The 25,381-nt window shown below is 48.7% G+C and overlaps 1 protein-coding gene across 7 annotated transcripts in view; it reads left to right on the top strand.

The window, feature by feature from the left end:
* KCNAB2 (potassium voltage-gated channel subfamily A regulatory beta subunit 2) overlaps positions 1-25,381 on the top strand; it is a 134,710-nt gene that overhangs the window by 20,877 nt on the left and 88,452 nt on the right. The window contains exon 1 of one of the 7 annotated variants that reach the window (XM_084822090.1): positions 6,011-6,390. The exons of 5 other annotated variants lie outside the window; for them this stretch is intronic. The gene's annotated coding sequence lies outside the window, so the exon portion shown is untranslated. Of the gene's footprint in view, positions 1-6,010; positions 6,391-25,381 lie in introns of those variants that run through there. One more of the 7 variants, XM_084822086.1, reaches the window with a different exon arrangement.

A 25,381-nucleotide genomic window follows, 5' to 3' on the forward strand; every position in this document is an offset into this window, starting at 1 on the left:
GTAGGTCCAGCCTGCAGTGAGGAGGGGCTGGACTAGATGACCTCTGAGGCACCTTCCTACTCTGTGATTCTAAGGATGATAGCTAAGAATGGAACACCCAGGTTCAGAGGCAGTATACCTCAGAACACCAGGTGCTCAGGTCAATCACCATAGGAGGAGCCATCCCTTTTGCACCCTGCCTGTGAGCTTTCAGAGCCATCCAGCTGTCCTCTGTTAGAAACAGGATGCTGGACCTTCTGAATCAGCCTCAAGAGGTCCTTGAAGGCGGTTCTTATGACAAAAGTATAGCTAGGGCTGAAACCTCCATGACCAGATGCAGTGTAGCTTGGACCATGCAGGTGCTGGAGAAGCACAGGGTGGAAGGCCGTTTCCTTCACATCCTGCTTGTAAGCTTCCAGAGGCCTCTGGCTGATGGATGGGCTGCAATTGGGCTGGATGGGCTACGCTCTGATCCAACTTGGCATCGACCTACAGGGTTGGAAGCCTAGGGCATAACTGCTTGGAAAAAGAGGTCTCTTTGTACCTGGCACTCTTCTTTGCCTTGAGCTGCCAAGCTGGCACTGGTCCTGTAGTCATCTGCCATCAACTGTATATCCAGGCAGGGAATTAGTACATGGACCAGAATGCTGGTCCATCTACCTAGGATTGTCTGCTCTGACTGGTCTTTAAAAAAATATATATTTACAGCATTTTTATCCTGCTCTTCAGCCAAAAGAGGCTTACAAAGATGAATGTAATGCAGTCTCTGCTCGCAGACTTATAATCAAAACGATACAACACAAAAGGGAAAGGAATGGGGGGAAGCAGCTCTCAAGGGTCTCAGGTAGACAGACTCCCCTATCACCTGCTCCCGAATCCTTTTTAATCAGCGGTGCCCAGGATGGACCATGGGACCCGTGGCATGCAAAGCCATTGCTCTGCCACCGAGCTGCTCTGCCACCTCACAGGCTCACCTGATCCCCCAAACAATGGCTGCACGGTTGCCCCGTAAAAGGCAGAGGGTGAGTGTATACGTGCGTGCTCACGAGAATGCTGAATGTTCCTCGGCTCTGAGCATGAGGCTGCAAGAGGTCTGTCCGCTGAGTCATCCTGGTGTTGAAGTCCCTGCTGAAGCAGATTGGGAAATTGCCGCTGAGTCGCCGTGCTTGGTGCTGGTTTGGAGCAATGCTAAAAAGCTCACTGGGTGTGATTTGCCAGCACAGAAAGGGGGAAAGGGGGCCCTGCAGAATTAATGCTGCAGTTATCAGCACGTGCTTGGAGCATTCTGCACATTCTGCTCCCACTTCCTTCGATGTGAAAAGTTGGGTAGCCATGTCCGGCAGAGGGGCACTCATGCCTGTAGAGTACAATTCCAAAATATATTTATCATTTATTCATTTTACTTGTACCCCACCTTTCTACCAAATAAATGGCACTCAAAGGCCCTGATTTTAGTACACAAGTTGGAGCTCTGCAGCTCTGACCGACAGGATGAGCAGTGGCCATTGCAACCCTTGAGACTCAGCAGCCAAACACTTGATGCCAGAGCACACGGCCCGCCCCACAGCAATACGGAAAGAGCCTTCAGGATCCCAGGAATGTGAGGGAGGAAGCTATTTATCTATCTTGGCTGCCTTTAAAGGTGCAACCTTCTCAAATCTTTTAAAAACATTTTCAGTAAAAGCCGTAAAAACAGGTTGCTACTTAAAATCAATACAAACAGAACTTACCAATAACTTCCAGCAGCCCAGAGCTATGGGAAGGCCAGTGAAAATAGGAGAGTCTTCAGAGCTTTCCTGAAGATCTGTGAAGTGGCGGGAGGCGGGGGGTGCTGACTTTTAACTTGATTTCAAAAGGGCAGGGCCACAACAGAGAAGGCCCTGTCATTTGCACTCACTAGCCGAACAGTCCTTGGCGGTGGGCAAGTGCAAAAAGCCTCTGCTGATGACCTCAAAGTGTGGGCAGGCTGGTATGGTGGCAGTACTGTGGGCCCAAACCAATTAAGGCTTTAAAGATTAAAACCAATACTTTAAACTGGGTGACACATTGGTAACCAATGCAACAGCTGCAGTATCTGTGTCACATGAGCCAAACCTCCCAGCTCCTTGGTAGGGCAGGGCTGGAAAAATTCCTGTCTGAAACCCTGGAGAGCTGTTGCTGCCAGTCAGTGTTGACAATACTGGGCTAGATGGAACAAGTGTCTGTATAAGGCAGCCGCTTATGAGCCTATGATCAGTACCTGCCCTCTGGAGAGGACAGGAGGACCCAAGTGCTGTGGTGCAAAGAGACCACTTGAATCTAGTTTTGCACAGTGGAGTCTTCTCAATCCATGAAGCGACAGTGGCGTGGTCTGCAAAGGACAGGCTTACTGCAAGCATCTTGTGTTGATTGATTCCATTGAGTATGGAAGTGTGCCAGCAGGACCACTTGAGAAGGCTGTGAGTCCTGGAGAGATAGAAGGGGACACCCCCAAGCTTGCCTAGCTTTGCTCATTGAATCAAGGAGGCTCCAGTGGTTCCCTCCAAGGGAGGTCATGCACAAGGTGGCCAGACACCCTGCTTTACAGAGGACAGCCCTCTCTTTGAACGTGCTCCCTCTTTGAAGGGTTGTCCAGTCCACATCTGGTTTAAAGATCTGGACCCCTGGGAAACGAGAGCAGCAGGGTCCTAGAAGTCACCCATCAATACTTTAGCACGGGGGTGGGGAACTTCAGCCTCGTGGGCCAAGTCTGGCCCTCAAGGGTTTCCCAGAGGGCCACACTCTCACACCCCTAACTGCCAGTCATTGGGTGGTTTTGCAGCTGTTGCACATTTTTCCCGATTCTAAAAAGTAGAAATGCCTTTCCTGTGGCTTAGTTACTGACAGTAAGAGCTTTGAGCTCCAATATCCTGGTGATTTTGGCCCACACACCCGTTTTGCCTTTGGACTCTGTCCATCAATGGAATGTGGCCCCCTGAAAGCTTCTCCAAAATGGAATTCTGGCTGAAAAACCTTCTGCACTCTTGCTCTCCTTGCCAATGGTGCACAGGCCAAATGCCTACCTGGTAACCTTGAGCTTAAGGATCAGGACTGAGTGGCCTGCCCAAGGCCGTACCTGCTGATCAGTGGCAGGCTTGCCTCTTTATCATGAGCCCCATCTAGAGCTCCACTTTGAAGCTTCACCTTTCAGCCATATATTTGCTCTCTTCCTCCCTGCCCCCAAGCAGCAAAAGCTGGTTCTTGCCTTCACATTCAAAGTACTGGGCCTCTTGCATTGATGGCAAGTGGAATGTCATTATCAGTCCTTTTTTCTCGGTTCTCTTCTAAACCTCTTCGAGGAGCCATCTGCCGGCAGCAAGAAAGTGGAAGCCAGTTAGCAAAGAGTGAATGGGCACCTCTCTGAAAGGTCTCCAGAGGTCAGGAGAGAACTTGGCATTCGACCCATTGGCCTCCTTGCCTGTCACAGTAGTGCACCTCTTTGTCAAAGAGTTGAGGCAAGGTTGGCTGTGGTGCAGCAAGACGTCTCTGGGAGAGAGACAGGAGCGGGACAGCTGGAGAAGACACCAGAAAGGTCCTTCTCTTAGAGTTCAGCTGGTGACTGATACACAATGATAGGTGATGTTGGTCTCCAAGGGAGGAAGGAAACACATGAAGGCGAGACTGGAACCAGTTGCACATTTTGTGGGTGACTGTTGGGGAAAGGGTCTCTTCAGTGGTGGCACCTTACCCTGGAGCTCCCTCCCCAAAGAAAGCCAGGAGGCACTTCCTATGACTTCACCCAGCCACACTGGATTACAACCTTTCTGTTTTAACAGGGCTTTTAAGTGGCCTCTGCTCTCTTCTTCAGGTGTTCTTAATTCTTGCTTCTGGCCAGTGTGCTGCTTGGTTTTTGTTCGTTGGTTTGTTTTGTTTTAGCTTCTCTGTTTTTGTGCCTTAAATTTGCACAGTTTGTTGCTTTTAATGTAAAGTATGTCAACTTTGGATCACAGTGGGCCTTACTTCTGAGTAAACGCATTGAAGAAAGACAGTTTCATAAGGATCGCTGAGGAATTCAGTCTTTGAATTCCTCTACAGAATGGTCTGATGGGATCTGAGCTAGTGGTGACCAGCCAAGAAAGGGATCTTGGGGTTGTGGCGGACAGCTCAGTGAAGATGTCAACCCAGTGTGTAAAAAAGGCAAACTCCATGTTAGGCATAATTAGAAAAGGAATTGAGAATAAAATTGCCAATATCATACTGCCTTTATACAAATCTATGGTGCGGCCAGACTTAGAATACTGGGCACATTTCTGGGCACTACACCTAAAAAAACTATATTGTACAGTTGGAAAAAGTGCAGAAAGGGGCAACTAAAATGATCAAGGGGGTGGAGCATTTCCCCTATGAGAGAAGGTTACAAGATCTGGGACTGTTTAGCTTGGAAAATAGGAGGGTAAAGGGAGACATGATAGAGGTCTACAAAATTATGCCTGGTGTGGGGAAAGTGAATAAGGAGACATTTTTCTCCCTCTCTCATAGTACTGGAACCCAACCAGGTCATCCCATGAAGCTGATTGGTGGGAGATTCAGGACAGACACAATGAAGTCCTTCTTCACACAGCACATAGTCAAACTATGGAGTTCACTACCACAGGATGTAGTGATGGCCACCAATTTGGATGGCTTTAAAAGGGGGTTAGACAAATTCCTGCAGAAGGCTATCAGTGGCTACTAGTCCTGATGGCTATGTGATACCTCCAGTATCAGAGGCAGTGTGTCTACATACACCAGTTGCTGGGAAACATGAGTGGGAGGGGGCTGTTGCTCTCATGTCCTGCTTGCAGGTTTCCCCCTGGTGCAGCTGGTTGGGCACTGTATGCACAGAAAGCTGGACTAGATGGACCTTTGGCCTGATCCAACAGGGCTCTTCTTATGTTCTTATAATCAGATCTCCACCTCTCAAATTAATATGTGGATCAGAGCTACCCACTCGACCATTTCCATTTAAATATTCCCAAAAGATGAATTTGAATGCTTATTTTGAAAAACAATACACATTTAAGTATGTATTTTAAGATTTCAATTTTTTGAATAAAAATAATGATCACAAATTACTGCAGAAACGGTACCGAACTGTGGGTAAAGTGACGTGTGTGCGAGTGATGTGGACCCGAAAATAGACCGATTCCCCCACTGCTAAATTTCCATCTTACTCTTATCTTTCTCTGTTCTTATTTCTCATAAAAATGGAAGGCATGGGAAACATTGTGGGTTTCTTCTGTTGCTTTCAAATTGGGACAGGGCAGGTCAAAAAGCTTAATCGAGTGCAGTGGGTGAGGTCCCATAGCTCAGTGGGGTAGAGGACATGCCACGCATGCAGAAGGCTCCATGGTTCAGCCTCTGGTTCAAAGGACCTTACGGTGCATGCCTGGAAAAAGACTACCCGAGACCCTGGGGATGTGCTGTCCGTCAGAGCAGGTCAGGCAGTTAAGATGGACCGATGGCCAGACTTGATATAAGGCAGCCTTTGCCAACAGGATGCCCTCCAGATGTGTTGGATTGCAACTCCCATCACTCCAAGCCAGCATGGCCAGCTTATGGGAGTTGCCATCCAACCCATCTGGAGGGCACCAGGATGGGGAAGTGCCATAAGGCACCTGCTTGCAAAACCCCCGTGGCCCATTGAAGGATGTTTCTGCCCTGGTGTTCAACCTATATCTTCTTCGCCAGTGTGTTTAATCCCGTTGCTTCTTGGTTTAATCACAGGGGGCACAGAGCCAACAGTGGTCTCTCACTCTTCCCTCCAGTCTTCTCCCTGCTCCTTCCTGAGATCATTTCAGAATATGGGGAAGCTATCCCCACTTTGCATCAGCGTAACATCAGACAAGGGGCAGCCTTACAGCAGCCAGGGGGAAACTCATTGCTGTGTTCCAGTGCCTACACAATTAATCAGCCGCCACCTCTGGTGCTAAAACGTCTCCACATTTCACCGCAATCGGAGGCAGGGAAGTGGGGGGAGGAGAGGCCACGGAAACAGCGGCCAATGCACCGGCTGGTGAAGCCGATTTCTGCTGACTCAGCCATTGCATGTACAAAGGATGCTGTTGCGGCAATGAGATCAGAAGCGGGGGGGGGGGCGGTATTTCGCTTGCCCACATACTGCCAAACAGATTCCGGCTTGGCTCCCAGACAGCATCGAATAGCCGCTGCTGCTTCTTTTTTTACTGTCTGTCCAAACCCTGCAAGGGAATGGGGTAAAATGAGAACAGCCTTCACTGCCTTCCTGCCCTCGGTTGCTGCTTTTCCAGCTCGCCTGTTCAGCAGTCTGGTTTTCACCATGCCTGGCTTCTAGTGCCATCACCCGCCCGCCTCTCGTTCACTTTGCCTCCTTTCAGTTGCATTGTCTTCATTGCTGGATTTTTATGCTGGTTTTTTTAAAAGAAGGGTCTAAAGGTAGGTGCTTTCGCTTTATTTTAATTTCTCTTTTCGACTTCTGGGACAATCTGTTTCTTGCTTCCAGGAGGGTTTAGCTCATGCAGTTTCATCTTGGCAAAACAGGTGTTCCCAGCAGATGGGGACCCAGAGGGACAATGCACCAAACTCTTGCTGCACTTTGGGGGCAATCCTATGCTTGTTTGGCCAGAGGTCCATCCCACTGGATTGGAGGGAACTTACACCCTAGTAAGCGTGCATGAGATTGCCACCTGCCGCATGCACCGGACTGCCGGGTGGGTGTACTGGAGAGATACCCACAGACAGAACACCGATCTCGGTTGTGGCAAATGGTGTGCGGACATGCGCTTGTTGCACTGTAGGCTTTTCAGGTTGACTGGGTAATAAGCGTAGCTGTTTCCATGGCAGCTGGAGGGAAAACTGATCTGTCCCCTTTTGCTTGGTGCAGGGAAAAAATAGGTTAACAGATTGATTCTTCTCCGCCTTCGACCCCAGCTTTCGCAGGGTTTTCTCCAGTACTGTTGAGAGGAAAAGGTGGAAGTGACAGAATGACCAGGTCGAAATCAAGAGGCCCTGGCTGGGGAGGGATGAAGGGTGGCCTTCTTCAGATCACCTATAGTGGTGGGGTGGGGGCAGGAATGAGGGCCATGTGTCAGACATATTGCATGCATCATTATTGGTGGGGGGTTTTCTGAATTAAGTGCGATTTTGACAAGAAAGAAAAAAAAGGACAGAACGCAGCTGAGACTGATGAGGCGAACCTTTGCACAGGGTCCGTGGCTCCAGTGGTGACGAAGGGGCTCTCCGCGTCACAGTGCGTCCTGCTGAGACTGGCTGTTTGCAAAGGGTGGCATGGGACTGGTTTGGGTGCCGGCAGGGCTGCGTGGGACTGGATGGAAGACTGCGCCAAACAGTGGAGAAGCGCCCTTCCCCCGTTTTGCAGTGGGGCTGGAAAATCCACATATGCTAAAGTCGCCCAGTCTCGTTTTAGTACCCAAATTTGTTTTCAGAGCGTTTTCGTTTAGTTTTTACCATGGCTAAGCAATGGGTTTCTGCACTGAAAGAGGAGACTGGTGAAATTCTAGAGCTTAAAAAGAAATCTTCCAGGGTGAGGAGAGGATCTTCCTTTGATCTGGAAACTTTGGCCCTCACATCCTCAGTGCAGTTGAACTTGCTGTGGAAGCTCAGCAGCAGAATTACCTGCCCTGAGTGCAAAAGGTCCCAGGTTCAATCCCTGGCATCTCCCAAGTTGGCTGGGAAAGTTTCCGCCTGATTTTTATTTTATTTATTTTAGATTTTTTTAAAAAACATTTTTTTTTAACTGGGAGGCTGGCATGCTGCAAAGCCATATTTATTTCCAAGAATGCCTCTGGGCCCCACATCAGCCAAGCCCCCTGGAAGCAATTTTGTGAGAGTGCCCATGACACACTCTGAACCTTTCAGAAGTGCCCACTGACCCCAAAGGGTTGGGGACTCCTACTGTAGAGAGCCACGGCCAGTCAGAGGAGCTGGTTCTGAGTTGGATGGGCCAAGGGTCTGACCCAGTGGAAGGCAAATTTGCTCTGTCAGCTGCAGTTGTACCAATACACTTCGACTGGACGTATTGGATGACTTCCTGATGTGCCCCTAGGAAGAACAGAGCTTGCCTTCCCATTTATTAAAATTCATGCTTCTGGAAGCCCCGGCTTCTGCTAGATATTTTTGGCTTGTCTTGACATCCCACCATTTCTTAGCCTGGAGAAAACGAGTTAACAATGTGCAATCTGTGCATGCGAGAGAAATTTCTGCCTAGTGACATTTCAGTCATGCTCTTAGCCAGAGGGACAGGATACTTCTGTTGGTTACTGGTGGGTAAACACAATCTTCCCCCACCAGCCCTGTAATAAGTAAAAAGCAAAACTAATGATGAGATAAAGTACGGAACTATGGGAGAAGGAGAGTGTGCCCTCATTATTCAGTGGCATTATGAAGGCCATTATGAAGGTTTTGTGATAGAAATGGACCATTGGACAGAGCTGCATTTTCTTCAGGCAGTCCTGGGTTCAAGTTCTGCCTTGGCCGTGAAGCTGGGACCAGTCTAAAGCCCTTTATAGAAATAAACCGCTGCTGCAGTATTTCATGGCCAGTGTATCTTCATTGTGATCACCTTCTTTATTTACTTCTTTATTTATTACATTTCTGTACCGCCCAATAGCCAAAGCAATCTGAATAGTTCACAACAATTAAAACCCTAAAACACAACACAATAAAACACAATGTAAAACCTTTAACAGACAAAATGTAAAACAGTTTAAAAGAGCTAAAAACTAGACAATACCACAAAAACAACTGCCTTAAAATTTTGAAAAGATGTATCCTGTGCCATCAAATGCCTGGGAGCAGAGGGAAGTCTTAACCAGTGCTGAAAAGATGACAATGTTGGCACATGGCGGGCCTCACTGGGGAGAGCATTCCATAATCGGGGGGCCACCACTGAGAAGGCCCTCTCCCTTGTTGCCATCATCCGAGCCTCCCTTGGAGGAGGCACCTGGAGGAGGGCCTTAGATGCTGAGCATAGCGTATGGGTCGGTTCATGCCAGGAGAGGCGCTCCATTAGGTATTGCAATCCTGAGCCATGTAAGCCTTTATGGATCAAAACCAGCACCTTGAATTGGGCTTGGAAATGTGCAGGCAGCTGGTGCAAGTGGGCCAGAAGCAGTATTACATGCTCAGATCTTCTGGACCCCACTGTCAATTTGGCTGCCACATTTTGCATCTTCTGAACCATCTTCAAGGGCAGCCCCATGTAGAGTGTATTGAAGTAATCTTACCTGGAAGTTACCAGAGCATAGACTACTGAGGCCGGGTTATCCCTACTCAGAGAGGGGCACAGCTGGGCCAAGGCACTCTATGCCACTGAGGCTATCTGAGCCTCAAGTCTAGTGACGACTCCAGCAGAACCCTAGAGCTACTAACCTGCTCTTTCAGAGGGAGTTCAACCCCATCCCAAATAGGCTGCACAGTGTAGAATTCATCCATCCTGTAACGTCTGCCCAAAGCCAACCTTCTCACATGTCAGAATTACACACACACACACACACACACACTGCTTGCAGGAGTCCAGCCTCTTTATATTCGCATGAGGCATGCTCTGAACAGCAACTCCCTGATTGGAAGGAAGCAAGCAGAGGGCACTGACTCATGCAGATACTCAACAGGCAAGCTCCTCTGACAGCAGACGATCCTGCCACACCTTTTCATTGGAGGGATCGAAACACTGGTATTTCCCATAGCAAACATGCAGTGTGTGGATTTTGGACATGAATGGACCCACATTTTCATTCTTTATTGGTATATTTACAAATATTTCTAGACACTGCCCATTAATGAACATCTCAAAGTGGTGTGCAATAACAAAAACAATATAAATATACATCATAGCTAAAACAAAGCACAACATAATCAGTAGGCCATAAACTAGAAACATAGCAACAGGTGTCTTAAGTCATCAGATGCCAAGGTGAAAAAAAATGTTTTCAGCATGCACCTCAGCTGCGACAGAGTTGGCTCGTGTTTTCTTTTTGCAGGGCGGAGGTATTCCAAAAAGTGGGCCTACCACGGGAAAGGCCCTCTTCCTGGTTGTTGCCAGATGGATACATGCCAGGAAGGCCTCTGATGATGATCACAGCAGATGAGCAGGTCTATACGGAGAAGGTGTTTTTGCACCATTTCAGACCATGGGTTCTGCTGATGCCCTGCACTGTAGCCTGGGTTGCAGGGATCTGCTTTGGATCAGTTCTTGAGCTGGCTTCATGTTAGGTCACGTTTCTCAGGTAAGAGATCAGCACCACGGAAAGCTCCGAGTGGTACTAAAGCTGGAAGCCAGACAGGTTTGTCAGTATGTTTCTCCTAAAGGGGCAGAGCAAGGCTGAGCCTTAAATAAGAATGTAGTAGCCTTTAGACTGGTTGGCCCGGCTTCCATGTTGACAAAGGCTTTGCCTCTGGCCTATTTTAGCAGCCTCAAGGTGCGACAATGTGGGAGTGGTTGTGGCATGCTAGTGTCCTGGTGGCCTGAGTCTTCAGAGTCAGAGGGTGGTAATGCATCCTCTCCTGGCTGAAGGGGTCTTTCTGGAGAACTGGGTCATGGGGAGGTGGAAGCCTTGTGAGTCCTCTCCCATTAACCCTGGGGTCCTCGTCTTCTGAGGACAAGGGGTCAGGGTTGTCTGAGGACAAAAGTTTGGAGTCCTAGTCCATGGCACTTACAAGTTAACCTCCAAACCTTAAGCCTGGCCTGCTAGTATATTGGCAGCCAGTGCAGTTCTTTCAGTAACAGTGTACCATACATCTGGGAAGCCTGGCCCAACCCAGACACTTGTTTGCTAAGTATCTGTTCCCCAGTGTTTCCTGGAGCAATTGTAAAATGGTGATGATGACTGGAGTTGCCCCAAGCAAGAACATATCCCAGAGTTTCTTCCAGTTCAGTAGGGTTCATTGGGGGCAGGCATTTTGTGTAAGGTTATTGACCTCACCAGGCCTGTGCTAAGATGCCTGTTTCACCTTCTACCCACTTCTGTGGCATTCCTGCTGAAGCTGTAAGGGAGTCCTCAGCTCCAAGTGGCCCAAGAACCCACTTGGGGAAGGGTTCTAGCCCCATGGTGGGTGGGCTTCACCAGTGGAGGCTGATGGCTCTGATGTCAGTGGGGTGGTGAATCCACTCCATGTTTCAGTGAGAACCAGCCAGAACTGTCAAGGAGCTTTCCAAGATAGATAGCTCCTTTAGAGTTCTGACTGAAACACAGAGCGGCTTCATTGCCCCACTGACATCGGAGCCGTCAGCCTCCACTGGGCTTCACATGCATAAAGTCCTGATATATCCACTTTACAAGGATTTTGGCTGGGAAAAGCCACAGCCGAGGCCGCAGAGAAGCCCCACTAGTCAGTACTGAGCTAAATGGACCAATATTCTGACTCTGGGCAGCGCCCAGTGCAGGCAGGAAGTCCTGTTTTCAGTCTTCTATGTCTCCAGTTAAAGGCTTAGATGGTATGTAGCCCGTGGTCTGACCCAGTAGAGGGGACCTTCCTATCATCCTTTGTTGAAGATCTGCAGCCAACTCTATAAGGCAAAAGTTGAATGCTCCCCCACCGCCGCCCCACCCGCTACACATGCACACACACACCTGTTTTTCCATTACGTCTTCACCCCAGATTCTGTTCACCACGCTCCACCATTGACCTGAAGACCTCTTGCAGGGCAACTCTAGCCAGGCTGGATTTCTCTTGCAGCAACGTTTAGCCTGATTAAATTGAAGCGGGCTGCAATGCCCTTGAAATGTAGAGAAACGTAATGAGGGTGTGGGGAAACGTAAAGCTCCCCAGGTCAGAAGGGTGTTGGTGCGTTGCCACATTTCACTTGCTGACTCAAGAGCGCCTGATAACAAGCTGCAGGGAATGCTGATCAAATTTGCAGATGACACAAAATTGGGCAGGATAGCTAATACTTTAGAAGACAGAAACAAAATTCAAAGTGATCTTGATAGACTGGAGCACTGGGCAGAAAACAACAGAACGAACTTTAATAGGGATAAGTGCCAAGTTCTCCACCTAGGAAAAAGAAACCAAATGCACAGTTACAAGATGGGGGATACTTGGCTCAACAATACTGCAAGCAAGAAGGATCTTGGAACTGTTGTAGATCCCAAGCTGAATATGAGCCAACCATGTGATGTGGCTGCAAAAAAGGCAAATGCTCTTTTGGGCTGCATTAACAGAAGCATAGCTTCCAAATCCCGGGAAGTACTAGTTCCCCTCTACTCAGCCCTGGGTAGGCCTCATTTGGAGCACTGTGTTCAGTTCTGGGCACCGCACTTGAAGAAGGATGCAGACAAGCTGGAGAGGGTTCAGAGGAGGGCAACAAAGATGATCAGGGGACTGGAAACAAAGCCCTATGAGGAGAGACTGAAAGAACTGGGCATGTTTAGCCTTGAGAAGAAAAGACTGAGGGGAGGTATGATAGCAGTCTTCAAGTCCTTGAAAGGTTGTCACAGAGAGGAAGGCCAGGATCTCTTCTCGATCATCCCAGAGCGCAGGACACGGAATCATGGGCTCAAGTGGCAGGAAGCCAGATTCCGGCTGAACATCAGGAAAAACGTCCTGAGTATTAGAGCAATATTACAGTGGAACCCATGACCTAGGAAGGTGGTGGGCTCTCCCACACTGGAGGCACTCAAGACGAGGCTGGACAGCCATCTGTCAGGGGTGCTCTGACTTGGATTCCTGCACTTAGCAGGGGGTTGGACTCGATGGTCTTATAGGCCCCTTCCAACCCTACTATTCTATGATTCTATGATTCTAAGCTGACTCAAGAGCACCTTTCAAATAGAGATCTTCAAGAGTAGCCTGTAGGCCGCATCCAGCCCCTGAGGCCATCCTGACTGGCCCCTGGAGCCCTGCCAAACTGGGATCAAGGAAGGGGAAAGGGTTTTCCCCAAAGCAAAAGAAAAGTGGTGAGAGGTAAATATGCCACACTCTAATGGTATCTCTCTACGTTTTTGTACCGCAAGACTGGGGGATGTTTGGCTAGGGATGGGTGAGGATTTCATTGTTGATAAGAATGTATTAGAATTAGCAAATTTCTTCCTATTCAGGATGGAAGGGACTGGATTTTGTTTTGTTTTTTAAAGCCTGTAGGAGAAACTGAAACTGAGAGATTTGTCCATCCCGGTCCAGGGTTTTGAATACTTGGCTCTTACAGTCTGTTGCTTGGCTCCGTGAATCCGGGAGTATCTGTAGTGCTGAACTAGGGTAGTCACCTCTTTTTTTTCCTACAGGCTCCTCATCTTTATCAGCTATATGGCAGGCAGGTACGACATGGTCCTCTCTGTGTGCCTACTGAGTTTGGCTGGTGCAGATGGTGAGAATTTTGTTTCAGTTTTGATAAGAATTTACCAAAATTTGCAAATGTCCTCATATTTGAGATGGAAAGAACTTAAGATATACAAAAAAATCGAACTGCGGGGAAAAGCAAAACTGACAGATCCATCCATCCCTATGTGTGAACCTCCAGATGTGGTAACACATAGACTTGTTTGTCATGCTTTGTTTTAGAACAAGCACACTGTAAATGGGAAGGCTTGGTCTGAAGGCACATGAGGCAGCCACCTTGCTGAAGCTAAGCAGGTCTGGGTCTGGTCAGTGCTTGGAGGGGAGACCACTTGAGAACCACATGTAGACACCTTGAGTTCCACAATGGAAGAGAGGTGGGATATAAATGTAACAAATAGATACTTTGCAGCCAGTTGGAGCCAACTGTTCTGGAGTTATGGTTTGGACCAGACCTCCCCAAACTGGTGCCCTCCAGATGTTTTGGATTACAGCTATCAGAATTCCTGACCATTAGCCATGCTGGCTGGGGCTGGTTGGAGATGAAGCCCCCAACGGGTAGAGGGTACCAGGTTTGGGAAGGTTTCCTTAGACTGTAGAACAGGGCATGAGAATGCGGAAGCAGCCCACCCCTGGAATACCTTAAGAAGGTATTTTGCAGAAATTCTCTGGATCATGTGCCAGTTCTCAGATTCTTCTAAATTCTGTGCCAAATTCTACATGCGCTTATAACTTCAGTCCCTGAAATACGGAGTTCCTTCTTTAGCCGTAACGCGTAGTTTCCCATTTGGACATCATGAATGTAACACACGGCGTTATTTCATTCCTAGAATGTTAAAACTTTCTAGATATTTCGAAGTACAGGATGCAAGTAGCAGAGCTACGAGACCCAGGCCCCAGCCTGGTCAGTGGCACCATCTTGAAGCGATTCAGATTGCAGGCCCAGTGCTGAGTGCAGATTCTGAACACACCAGCATCGTATAAGCCGAACAAGGACAAAATGTACTTGTCCTCCACCTATGCAGTCGTTCCTATAGGGCACGGCCCCCACACAGCAGGAAATCAGGATTGCACCCATCTGTTCTGCTCACCTGATCCATGAGGGGTGATGGGATTTGTAGACCCAAACATCTGGAGGGCCACCAGTTGCCCAAACCTGGTCTGTTGCAGCAAAAGCAGCCAAGAGTCCTGTGGTGCCTTAAGGGCTAGCAAATGGATCATGTCCTAAGCGTTCATGGATTAAAGTCCACTTCTTCAGATGCATGGAGTGTTATTCCCAGTTGGCAGATGAGGGGTGGAGGGAGGAAGAGGATGAAGCTCCCATTGGGCTAAATAAACCATTTCCTGTCCACCTTTGAGATCTTAGCTCTCAAAGTCGCCATCTTTCTGTCCCATTCTGCCATGACTTCACCTCTCCTGGCTTTCCCAGAACTGCCGGGTTCAGCTGTGGCTTTACTGTCCTAATTCACCTACATCCTGCCTCTGACTGCTCAAGTTCTGCCTTCTCCACCTGCCCACCCATTTTGTGGTGACTCGGCCCTTTGGGTCCCACCCAGGGGCTTTGTTTTTGTTGCTTTTAAGCCAAAGCAGACACCCTTGATTCCACTTCCCCTTGTGCTTCACCTCCCTCACCCCCCCCCCCGCCAGAGCGTTTGTGTGGGGTTTCCTTTATGAAACCTAAACACGGGGACAGTTGGACATTGTGAAATCCTGCTTGAGAGAGAGAAGCACCACAGCATTCTGGGTGAAAAATTGCTCTGAATGTCAATGTAACCTCAGTGGCGAGTCGTCCTCAGTAAAAAGCGAGACAAAGCATTCCTGTGACATGGAGACTGGATGTAACTATAGAGTGGTGGCGGCAAGGTGTGTTGGACTACAGAGCCCGCTGGGGGATTATGGGAGTTATAGCTGAACACATCTGGAGGGCATCGAGTTCAGAAAGGCTGTGTTAGGCAATAGCCCTATGTAGACATCGAGGCAGCAAACGTTGGGGCTTAAAGGGTGGTCGGAGCAGCGAGGGCGCAGGCAGCCCCCAACTCCAACGTCTCCGGGAGCATGGACACTCTAAAGCATTGGAGGCTGGTGGCTCCGATGTCCATGGGGCAGTGGATCCATTCCGGGTTGCAGTCAGAACTAGCCAGAGCTCTGGAGGAGCTCTCCGTGGTGCGAAGCACAGCTCCTTTAGAGTTCTGACTGGTGCAGGCTGAAAGTCAGAGCGGGTTCAGTGCCCCACGGACGTTGGAGCCACCAGCCTCCGTTGCTCTAAAGCGCTTTGCCTATTTGGCACAAGGGCCGGCACGGGGGCTGTAAGCCTGTTTAGCTGAATGTGATTTCAAGTGTGCGCAGGCACATACCGCAATAGAGAACTTCCCGTCCGCGGGGAAGTTTGTAAGCGCATCTGAGGGAATATGCTTCCAAGCTCCTTGCAACATGCAAACATGTGCGGGGGGGGGGATGTTGTGTGCATCCCCCCCGCCCCCACTTCCCTTATTGGCCTTCACGTGTGCAGGCAGAATGGCTGCAGGGGGCCAGAGGCATACTGGTCAGTTTGGAAGTGCCAGTGCTGCTTATCCTGGCAGGGCCCCCCAGCCACACCCCCAAGGAGAGTCCAAAAAACGCAGGCACCTGTGTTGATCCATAGCAACAGACCAGTTCTGGCCATTTTCGTCTCCACCAGGAGCAGGTCTTTTGCAAAACGAATAGGACTGAATTGCCCATTCAGGACCAAGCAGCCCCCAAATACTTTGCATTGCCACAGGGGACAATATATTGTTGCTGGGGGAATTCATTTCCCTCCAGCTGCTGTGAGGATTGCAGGGAAGCTCAGGGGCAACAGGGAATTCGGGGGGGGGGGGTGATGTCAGTGTCTCTCCTAATAAAAAAGTGCCGGTGGTGCTGCGTCCCTTTAAGCCCTGCCTCCACTATACCACTGCTTAGGGCTGATGAGGAATGTCTGGAAACCATTGTCCAGTGATATATTGCATCTTCACCTAGTCATCCGCCTCTGGCCTTGCAAACTGCAGATGGGTTTCTAGTCCCTGGCTGGTATGTTGTATTCTTGAAGGCTATAAGATTTGAAGGAGAAACTTCACCCATCCAACCCTGCCCAGAATTTAAGATCAGCTTCGGAAGCCTTTCTCTGGATCCTAACAGAGGTCAGGGGGCTGGCAAGCAGGAAGAGATTCTTCCCGGTGATATCCAATGATGAGATGGCTTTCCAGGTTAGGCTCAGCTGCAGCAAGGATTTCTTTGTTCAGATGGCTGGTTAAAGACCTTTTTCTTCTCCACATCTTACTACTTGCTGCCTTTATGGGCCTGTTTGCTCTGTTGTTATCTGAATACATAGCACAGGGATAGGCAACCTTTTGGGGCTGTGGCTACATTTGACCATTTGAGAAACTGTCCTGGGCACCAACACAAAATGGCTGCCATGGGAGGCATGGCAAAGGACAAGCAACCTGCACAAAAGGCTGAGTACAAGGCAGATGGGGGCTGATCCTCAACACACTAAACATCCACATCAACAGAAACTTATTTCACAGAAGGCTGTAGCTCACTGGTAGAGCGCCTGCTTTGCATGCAGTAGGTCCCAGGTTCAATTCCTGGCATCTCCTGGTAGGGGTGGGAAAACCCCTGCCTCAAACCCGAGAGAGATGTTGACAATATTGGGCTAGATGGACTGATGGTTTGACTCAGTATAAGACAGTTTCCTAGTCATAATAAGAAAAAGGTGTTAATTTCTTTTAAGAAGTGGGAGGTATACCTACCGTGCCAAGACAGGTTTCCACGGGTGCTTTGGCCCCAAGCTGCCTACCCCGATAGATATAGAAAGTTGGTTAGTTACTTAGTTAGTTAGTTAGTTAGTTAGTTAGTTATATGCTTATATTTCTAAGATGTCTATAAAACAGGTTCTCTCAGTGGTCAGGCAAGTATTTTAAAATGGAATGATAATACAAAAAATACAACCCAAGATTTAAGAATGCAGCAGTACAAAACGAACATGGTAAAAATGGAGAAACAAAACAAAAGCTAACGTGGAAAAACACACATACACAATACAAAGCCTACCCAATAGAATACCATAAAAAATGAAATGAGGAAGTAACACCAGCCAAGAAATGACACAACTGTTAAAACCACCAATTTGTAATAGGGATTCAGATGCAAAGATACAAATATATTTCCATAGACTAAACAATACACAGTTGATCATATTATTTTATTTATTTGTTTTGTACCCCGGCTTGTACGAGAAAATGGCACTCAAGGCAGCTAAAAACAATAAAAGCCAACATTTAAAATAAAAATGTAATCATAACAGCAGTACATTAAAAACACAGTTAACACTGCATTAAAAGAAGAAGGACAGCACCCAACCCAACAGACGAGTTTCCCTACCAAAGGCCTGTGTGAATAAAAACTTGCCTGCCAGCAGGAGGACAATATGTAGTTCTAAAACACATAATTTGCATTTGCTTGCAATTCATTGACATTTCAAGATCAAATTTCTAATCCTTTTGTCCTGTCATAGTTATTTTTCTTTTAACATGATAACTGGTTAATAACATATTAAAGCAAATTTGGGTACTTAAACATCATTGACTAGCATTTTAAAAAACTTACCTGTTTTTAGACCGTGTCTTGCTGCGGCTGCTTCAATTCTTTTTCATAATTCTTGTACGTGTGTTTATTATTTAATGGTTGGGTGGCTTTTGTACCTTGCTGCAGATATTTTCTTAGAATGTTTTCCAAAGAAATAGTTTGGTCGGACACAAGTTGCATGGACTGAAGCATTCTTATGGTATTACTTGGTTTGGACTATTTTTCCTCCGGATATTTTTGACTTCAGTTCTCATGAGCCCCAGCTAGCATGGCCAAAGGTCAAGGATGCTGGGAGTTGTAGTCCAAAGCACTGGGAGGACACCAGACTGGAGAAGGCTGTATGACCTATAGGAGAATTGTATTGCTGACTCAGCAGTGATTATTCCTGGTCAAACTGCTGTCACCAGCTCCTATTCAGTTCTTGGTTTGGGGAACAATGTGATTGCAACCCAATGTATTTTAACACAATGTGTTTGTTCACTGAAGGATTGCATACTATTATCTCTATTCTGCTAGTCTTCAGACCTACCTGTAGCCTAAAGTTTTATTTGCTGGCCTGCTTCTTACTTTTTTGCCATATATTTATATGATGGTAGCCCCTGGGGTCATTCTACAACCAGGTCGTAGGTCCAGCCCACCAGCTGAAGATGTAAATCAGCTTTCTTCAACCTGGTGCCCCTCCAGCGGCCACCATCCCAGGCTAATGCCCATGCTGGTTGGAGAAGAGGAAGTTACGGTGCAACACCTCTGGAGGACACCTGTCTGATGTCAGTGGTACCTGTTCTTTTTTGCCCTTCGTAGCATTGCCCTTGATTAGACCCGGCTTAGAACATGTGAATTGGCAATTGGAAGTGCCCCTGAGCAAGTGCAGAATGTGCTTCCCTTCCCTTTGAAACCCACAGGCCACTCCCTCATTTGGAGCATGAGGGTGGTGGGCTTTGATGGGAGAGCGGGGGAAGGCCTGAGCTGGAATGCACACCAGTTGCTGGGGAACATGGGTGGGAGGGTGCTGTTGCACTCATGTCCGCCTTGTGGGTTTCCTGTGGGCAGCTGGTTGATCACTGTGTGAGCAGAATGCAGGACTAGATGGCAGGAGATCCGGGTCAGTGTTGTGAAATTGCTGCAATGCAACTCAGGGAGGGGCGCAGTTTGCAGTGGAGAAAGGGCAGGTGGGAGAACGATATTCAAGCCTTCTCCTGCCTGCTGCTTTCCCCCTGCTCTTCTCTCCACCCTCCCCGGCTGCTTCCCACCACCCCTCAGAATGCAGCAAGGCATCCAGATGATGGGGAAAACAGGATAGGAGGGGGAGGCAGCTGAGAGGGGAAGCAGCAGGTATGGAACAGGTTCGGTTCCCCCTCCCTCCTGCTGCTTCTCCAGTGCTAATAACCCTCTGAAGCTTCTGCGCCTTCCCACGGCCAGCTCGGTCATCTGTTCCGCCCTCTGACCCGAGGCAGGTCTGCATTCCGATCCTGTCCTCTTAAAGCAAGGAAACTTCTTCTCTGCTCAAGCAGGGATCTGGTTTGACCTGATCCCTTTTGAGTTCAGCTGCTCTGGATTTATTTTAGATGTCGGCTGACCTCATGCTGGTGTCCGCGGAGCTTTTGTTGACTCAGTAGACGGCAGTTTGCTATGTTCTGACGCTGTTGTGCAGGCGGCACATCGCAGAGACGCATGGCCCTCAAACCAGAGGCACCGGCAACCGCCATAAACAGAAGGTCCCTGGAACACGGGGCAGGCATTGGTCTGTGTAAGAGGGTATTCCTGGTTGATCTTATTTATTTGTTTATAACTTTTCTATGCCACTCCACATCTGAACAGATTCTGAAGCAGTGAACAATAAAAGATAAAAAGATAAAAGAAATTAAACTCCATATTAAAAATTGTTATTTTTAAAAACAGAATGCTGAAAGAACCATGGCTGGTCAGTCAAGGAAGGCTTCTTGAAATAAAGCTGTTTTCAGGAGGTGCCAGAAACAACACAGTGTTGGCAGCTGCCTGACCTACAGAGGCAGGGAGGTCTACAGAAAGGGGGCCACCACACTGAAGGCTCTTCTCCGGGTGGACTCCAACCGGGCCATGGGTCCATGTGGAACCACCAGGAGCAAGCCCTTCAATGACCTCAGTGACTGGGCAGGTTGTTAAGGGAGAAGGTGCTCTCTCAGGTCTCTTGGTCCCAAGTTGTTTAGGGCTTTGTACACTAGTACTAGAACCTTCAACCTGGCCCAGTAGCAGATAGGCAGCCAGTGCAGGTCCCTCAGCAAAGGAGTTGCATGTGGGAAAGGGACAGCTCCTGACCACAGCCGAGCTGCTGCATTCTGCACTAGCTCCAGCTTCCGGAGCAGCCTCAAGGGCTGCCCCATGTAGAGTGCATTGCAGTAATCCAGTCTTGAGGTTACTAGCACCTGTACCACTTGTGGGCTGTGACAGAACCGAAAGACTGACGTAAAGACTCCTGCAGAATGCTGGGCCAGCCCCTCCGCACCAGCAGTTTGAGCTGAGCCTGGATGGCAAGAGGGAGTCAGTGCAGATCATGGAGCACTTGCGTCTAGGTCAGGGGTGCAGAGGGCCACGCCCCTTCCCCTGCATTCCACCCCTTTTCCTCCAACTGCAAGTAGTTTTGTGGTTTCCCAGCTTTTTGTCCCGTTTTCCCCCCAATTCTAAACATTTGAAATGCCTCTCCTAAGGCTTAGTTACCAGCAGGAATTGCTTTCAGCTACAAGATACTGCCATTTTGGCCCTGCCCATTTTGCATTTGGCTCCACTCCTTTTCCTTTGGCCCTGCCCACCACTGGAATGCAGCCCCCAAGAGCTTCGGCCCTCAGGGTGAAAGAGGTTCAACACCTCTGGACTAGGTGCTTCCAACTAGGATTGGGTGAGAAAGTTGTTCTGTCGAGCTTTTTTCTTCCCTGTTACGGATTTATCTTTTGGACATCCCGGAACTGAACACAGAGCCAAACAGCCTTTGCAATACATGCAGCGAAACATAAACAAACAAATGTATTTGACAACATGCGTGCATTTGAAAAATACACCAAGAAAACCATGCACATTTCTAAAACGCACACAGATGTTTTTATCAATGAGTGAATGTGTAACAAAAATTTTCAAATGCACACAAAAATATGGACAAATTTTCGGGGGGGGGGGGTGGAACGATGCTCATACGGAACCATGAGAGAATGAGCCTGAAGGTGGAAAACAAGGAGGTCAATGATATCAAGATGAACAGATCTGCCTGTCCTTCCTCCCAACACATGCACATCCAGCAGAATGCTGACTTTTCCAAAGAACATGGTTCTTCATACAAGTTGTTGTTGTTTATTCGGTCAGTCGCTTCCGACTCTTCGTGACTTCATGGACCAGCCCACGCCAGAGCTTCCTGTCAGCCGTCGCCACCCCCAGCTCCCCCAAGGTCGAGCCCGTCTGACCTGGGAGTCCCATCTTCCGATGGTATACCAACATATCTCTGGTTGTACTGATCCATTTAGTTTTCATGGCAAGAATACTGGGGTGGGCTGCCGTTTCCTTCCCCAGGGATCGTATTTAGTCTGACCTCTCTGCCATGGCCTTCCCGTCTTGGGTGTCCCTTCACGGTTTAGCTCACGACGTCACTGAGGTGCTCAAGCTCCAGCACCACGACAAGGTAACGATCTCAGTTTAATTTACGGAATTTACAGCCACAAGACAGCCATGGGCTTCGATCAGCCTTCCGCAGCCTGGTGCCTTCCAAGTATCTTGGACTGCAACTCCACTATCATTCGCAGCCAATGGGCATTGCAGGACTCGGGAAACTCGTGCTGGATAACCCACCCTCAGTGGTTGAGTATGGGTTGACATTGAACCATGGGTTGTTGCTGAAACGTGGGAAACGTAGGTTATCGTGTTTTCTGAACCCAGCTGTGCTAACAAACCATGGCTTGTTAACCACAAACAACCCACAGTTCACAACCCAAGAGATGGGTTCTCTCCATGGGGTATTCGTGGTTAACAAGCCATGGTTTGCTAGCGCAGCTGGGTTCAGACAACACAATAACTCACAGTTCAACAACAACCCATGGTTCAACGACAACTCATACTCAACCACTGAGTTTGGTTTATCGTGTTGTGTGAACTCAGTCGTTGATCGGCCCAAAGTCACTCAGTGAGTTTCGTGGCCGAGTGGGGACTAGAACCCAGGTTTCCTGCGTCCCAGTCTAACACTCTAACCACTACACCACACTGGCTCAGTACTGCTCTGACTCAGTATATGACATGCAGAATGTTCCCAGTTCAATGCCCAGCTCCTCAATCTAAAAGGATCCTGAAGGGCAGGTGATGGAGAAGAGCTCTGTCTGCCCAAGAGCTCTCTCTGCATGTAGTCCTGAGTTCGGTGGACTTAGGGTTTCTGATTCTTGGTCTCAGGCAGTTTCATCCATTCTTATGACCCTTTCTTGGGCTTGGAGCTGGCTTCTGATCTTTGGGTGCAAAGCTAAATTTTCACATGATGTCTGAGTTATCTGAAGCAGGGTTTTCCACTACCTTGCAAACCGGCTTGGATGGGAAGAGGGCCCCTTTCAGGCCCTCGTCTCCCAGCAAAGATGATAACCTGAGCTCTGCTGAAGGCTCCTCTGGATGCCGCCTGTGAAACTGACCGTAAGATCTTACTGGTCTAGAAATGTATGGAGGTGGAATAAAATGTTTACTGTCACAGTGAACCTCTGAAGCTGCCTTCGACTGAGTCAGACCGATGATTCCTTAGCTCAAAATGGTCATCGCCGGCCTTGCCCAACCTGGTGCCCTCCAGATGTTTTGGACTGCACCTCCTACGGGTGTAGGCTGGTAGAGAGGGAGGCGAGACGGGGCGTTAGGGCCATTCTACCACCTCTGCTACTTGTTCTTTTTCCTCTTCCCTTCCTATTCCTTTTCCTTGTATGTCATGTCTTTTTATTTAGTCGCTGGACTTTTGAACTGCCCAATAACCAAAGTTCTCTGGGCAGCGCTCAGTACCTTAAAAACCCAAAACACAAGCTTTCGGACAGATAAGATGAAATAAAAACAGCCCAGAATAAAACCAAGATAAAACCATCCACAAAGAATAAAACCATCTCAGCACATAAAACCACAATTTAAAAAAACAGCAGCATAATGAAAGACTAAAAGCACTAAAAACGGGTCTTAAAGTGCCTGGGAGAATACAAAGGTCTTCCCCAAAGCACAGGCACCAAAACCAGATGCCACCACTGAAAAGGCCCTCTCTCCTGTACCCTCCTGCCTCACCTCATTATGCAGGGGGCACCTGACAGACAGCGGGATTGTAGATTGTAAGCCTCTGGGGCAAGGACTGTCTTGTTTTCCTGACTGCATGTCAGCCACTCTAGGAGGCTTTTTGGCTGTGGAGTGGAATAAAAATACTTTAAATAAATAAATACACTGACTGGCAGAAGTTCTCTGATAGCACTCTTCAAGTACTTGAAAAGTTGTCACAGAGAGCAAGGCCAGCATCTCTTCTCAACCATCCCAGAGTGCAGGACACGGAATCATGGGCTCAAGTGACAGGAAGCCAGGTTCCAGCTGAACATCAGGAGAAACTTCCTGACTGTCAGAGCAATACGACAATGGAACCCATGACCTGGGGAGGTGGTGGGCTCTCCCACACTGGAGGCATTCAAGACGAGGCTGGGCAGCCATCTGTCAGGGATGCTCTGACTTGGATTCCTGCATTGAGCAGAGGGTTGGACTCGATGGTCTTGTAGGCCCCTTCCAACCCTACTATTCTATGATTCTCCAAGATTTCAGACAGGGGTCAGTGCCAGCCACACTTTGAGATGTCGGAGACTGAGCTCGGGGTCTTTTGCAGGCAGAGCAAGGGCTCTGCCATGGACCTATGACCCCTTCCCTGGCTGTCCTCGTTCCAGAGTAGCTTCGACTCAAACCCACGCAGCAGCTTTGACTATCTAGGTAGACAGTTCTGGGGATGGAAGGGAGGTCATGCACTGGCATTTTGTGTCTGCGTGCACACTGCATCAGGATGCATTTGCTCTCCACTCACAGGCCCAACACCTCCTCCAGGGACAAAATGGAACAACGATTTACCCAGGACAGGGCAACTGAAAATAGGGATTGCCTCTGGCCGACGGGGACAGTTCGGCGCGTCTCCTGGCATGACAGCTGCGTCACATTTGCTTGCAAAAATGTGAAGTTCTGCATAACGGCTTCAAAGGCCTGGGTCACAGACCAGTTCCAGTTTCCTCCGAGCCGCATGAGCTGGTGAAGGGAGACGGGAGGCATGGGGGTTTTTGTCCTGCGATGTCACCTTGAAGCAACCCCATTTTGGCAGGATCCTCCTAAAGCACACGAGGCAGCGCCTCTGCCTGTTACCAAACACCGTTGCCTGGGCTCCTGCTTTCTGTCCTCGTTTTTGTGCATCTTATTTTAGAGGCAGAGGCTCCTGTCTGTCTCAGGAGTAGCTCACTGGGAGAGTTTGTGCTGAGCCTTACCAAAGAACTTTCTGATAGGTCAGGAGGCTGGGCTGGTTTCTGGGGGTGGCACGGTCAGGCATTCGCTGGTGCCCAGAACCCCACATTTGCCAAGGCAAGAATATTCCTGGTTTGCATGTTCCACTTTTTTCACGGTAAGAGGACTTATTGTGTGTGTGGCGGGGGGGGGGGGGCAGTCAGCCCTGTCAGGAGGAGAAGCAGAGCAGACGGTAGATAACCACTTCATACTAGGAATCATGTTTCTAGCTCTCATGGAGGCAAAGCAGGGGTACAAAACATACTATTCTACAGAACCCAAAGGGACTGGCAGAATTGTATTACATTTTTATCCCACCCTGCCTGCAAGGAACTCCAGGCAGTCTACATGCTTCACTCCTTCTCCCATTTTATCTGCACAACAACCCTGTCAGGTAGGATAGGCTGAGAAATAGTGACTGGCCCAAAGTCACCCAGTGAGTTCCATGGCTGAGTAGGGATTTGAACTCTGGTCTCCCCGGTCCTAGTCACACACTCTAACCCAGACTTCCCCAACTGTGGGCTGCATGCAGCCTCCATGTTGCCCACCCCTGTCCTATCAGGTCATCTGCAGAGGATAACATGCATTCAGTACACAACAGGGATCTTGATGTGCATTGGGAAAACTGCATGCAAGAAGGCAGGCTTCTCTTTGGGAACGAAGAAACCCATTTAGCATAGTCCTAGGATTACGTTCTTTATCACATCAGTGCTAATTGCAAACACTTTTTAAATGATCGAGGTGGTAGCCTGCAAAACCTTCATCTGCTGCTGCAGGATTTTCAAAGTGGATACAATGGAACCAATGACCTAGGGAGGCGGTGGGCTCCCACACTGGAGGCGTTCAAGACGAGGCTGGACAGCTATCTGTCAGGGATGCTGTGACTTGGATTCCTGCATTGAGCAGGGGGTTGGACTCGATGGCCTTGTAGGCCCCTTCCAACCCTACTATTCTATGATTCTATGATACCATGTGCCCAATGGCTGCCAAATTTGTCCTAATTCCAGCCTCCCCTAATGCACGCACCTGCGTTAACACA

This window comes from Heloderma suspectum, chromosome 15 (assembly GCF_057233095.1).
Source record: "Heloderma suspectum isolate Gila_16-S chromosome 15, 16-S_ref, whole genome shotgun sequence".
Lineage (NCBI taxonomy): Eukaryota > Metazoa > Chordata > Lepidosauria > Squamata > Helodermatidae > Heloderma > Heloderma suspectum.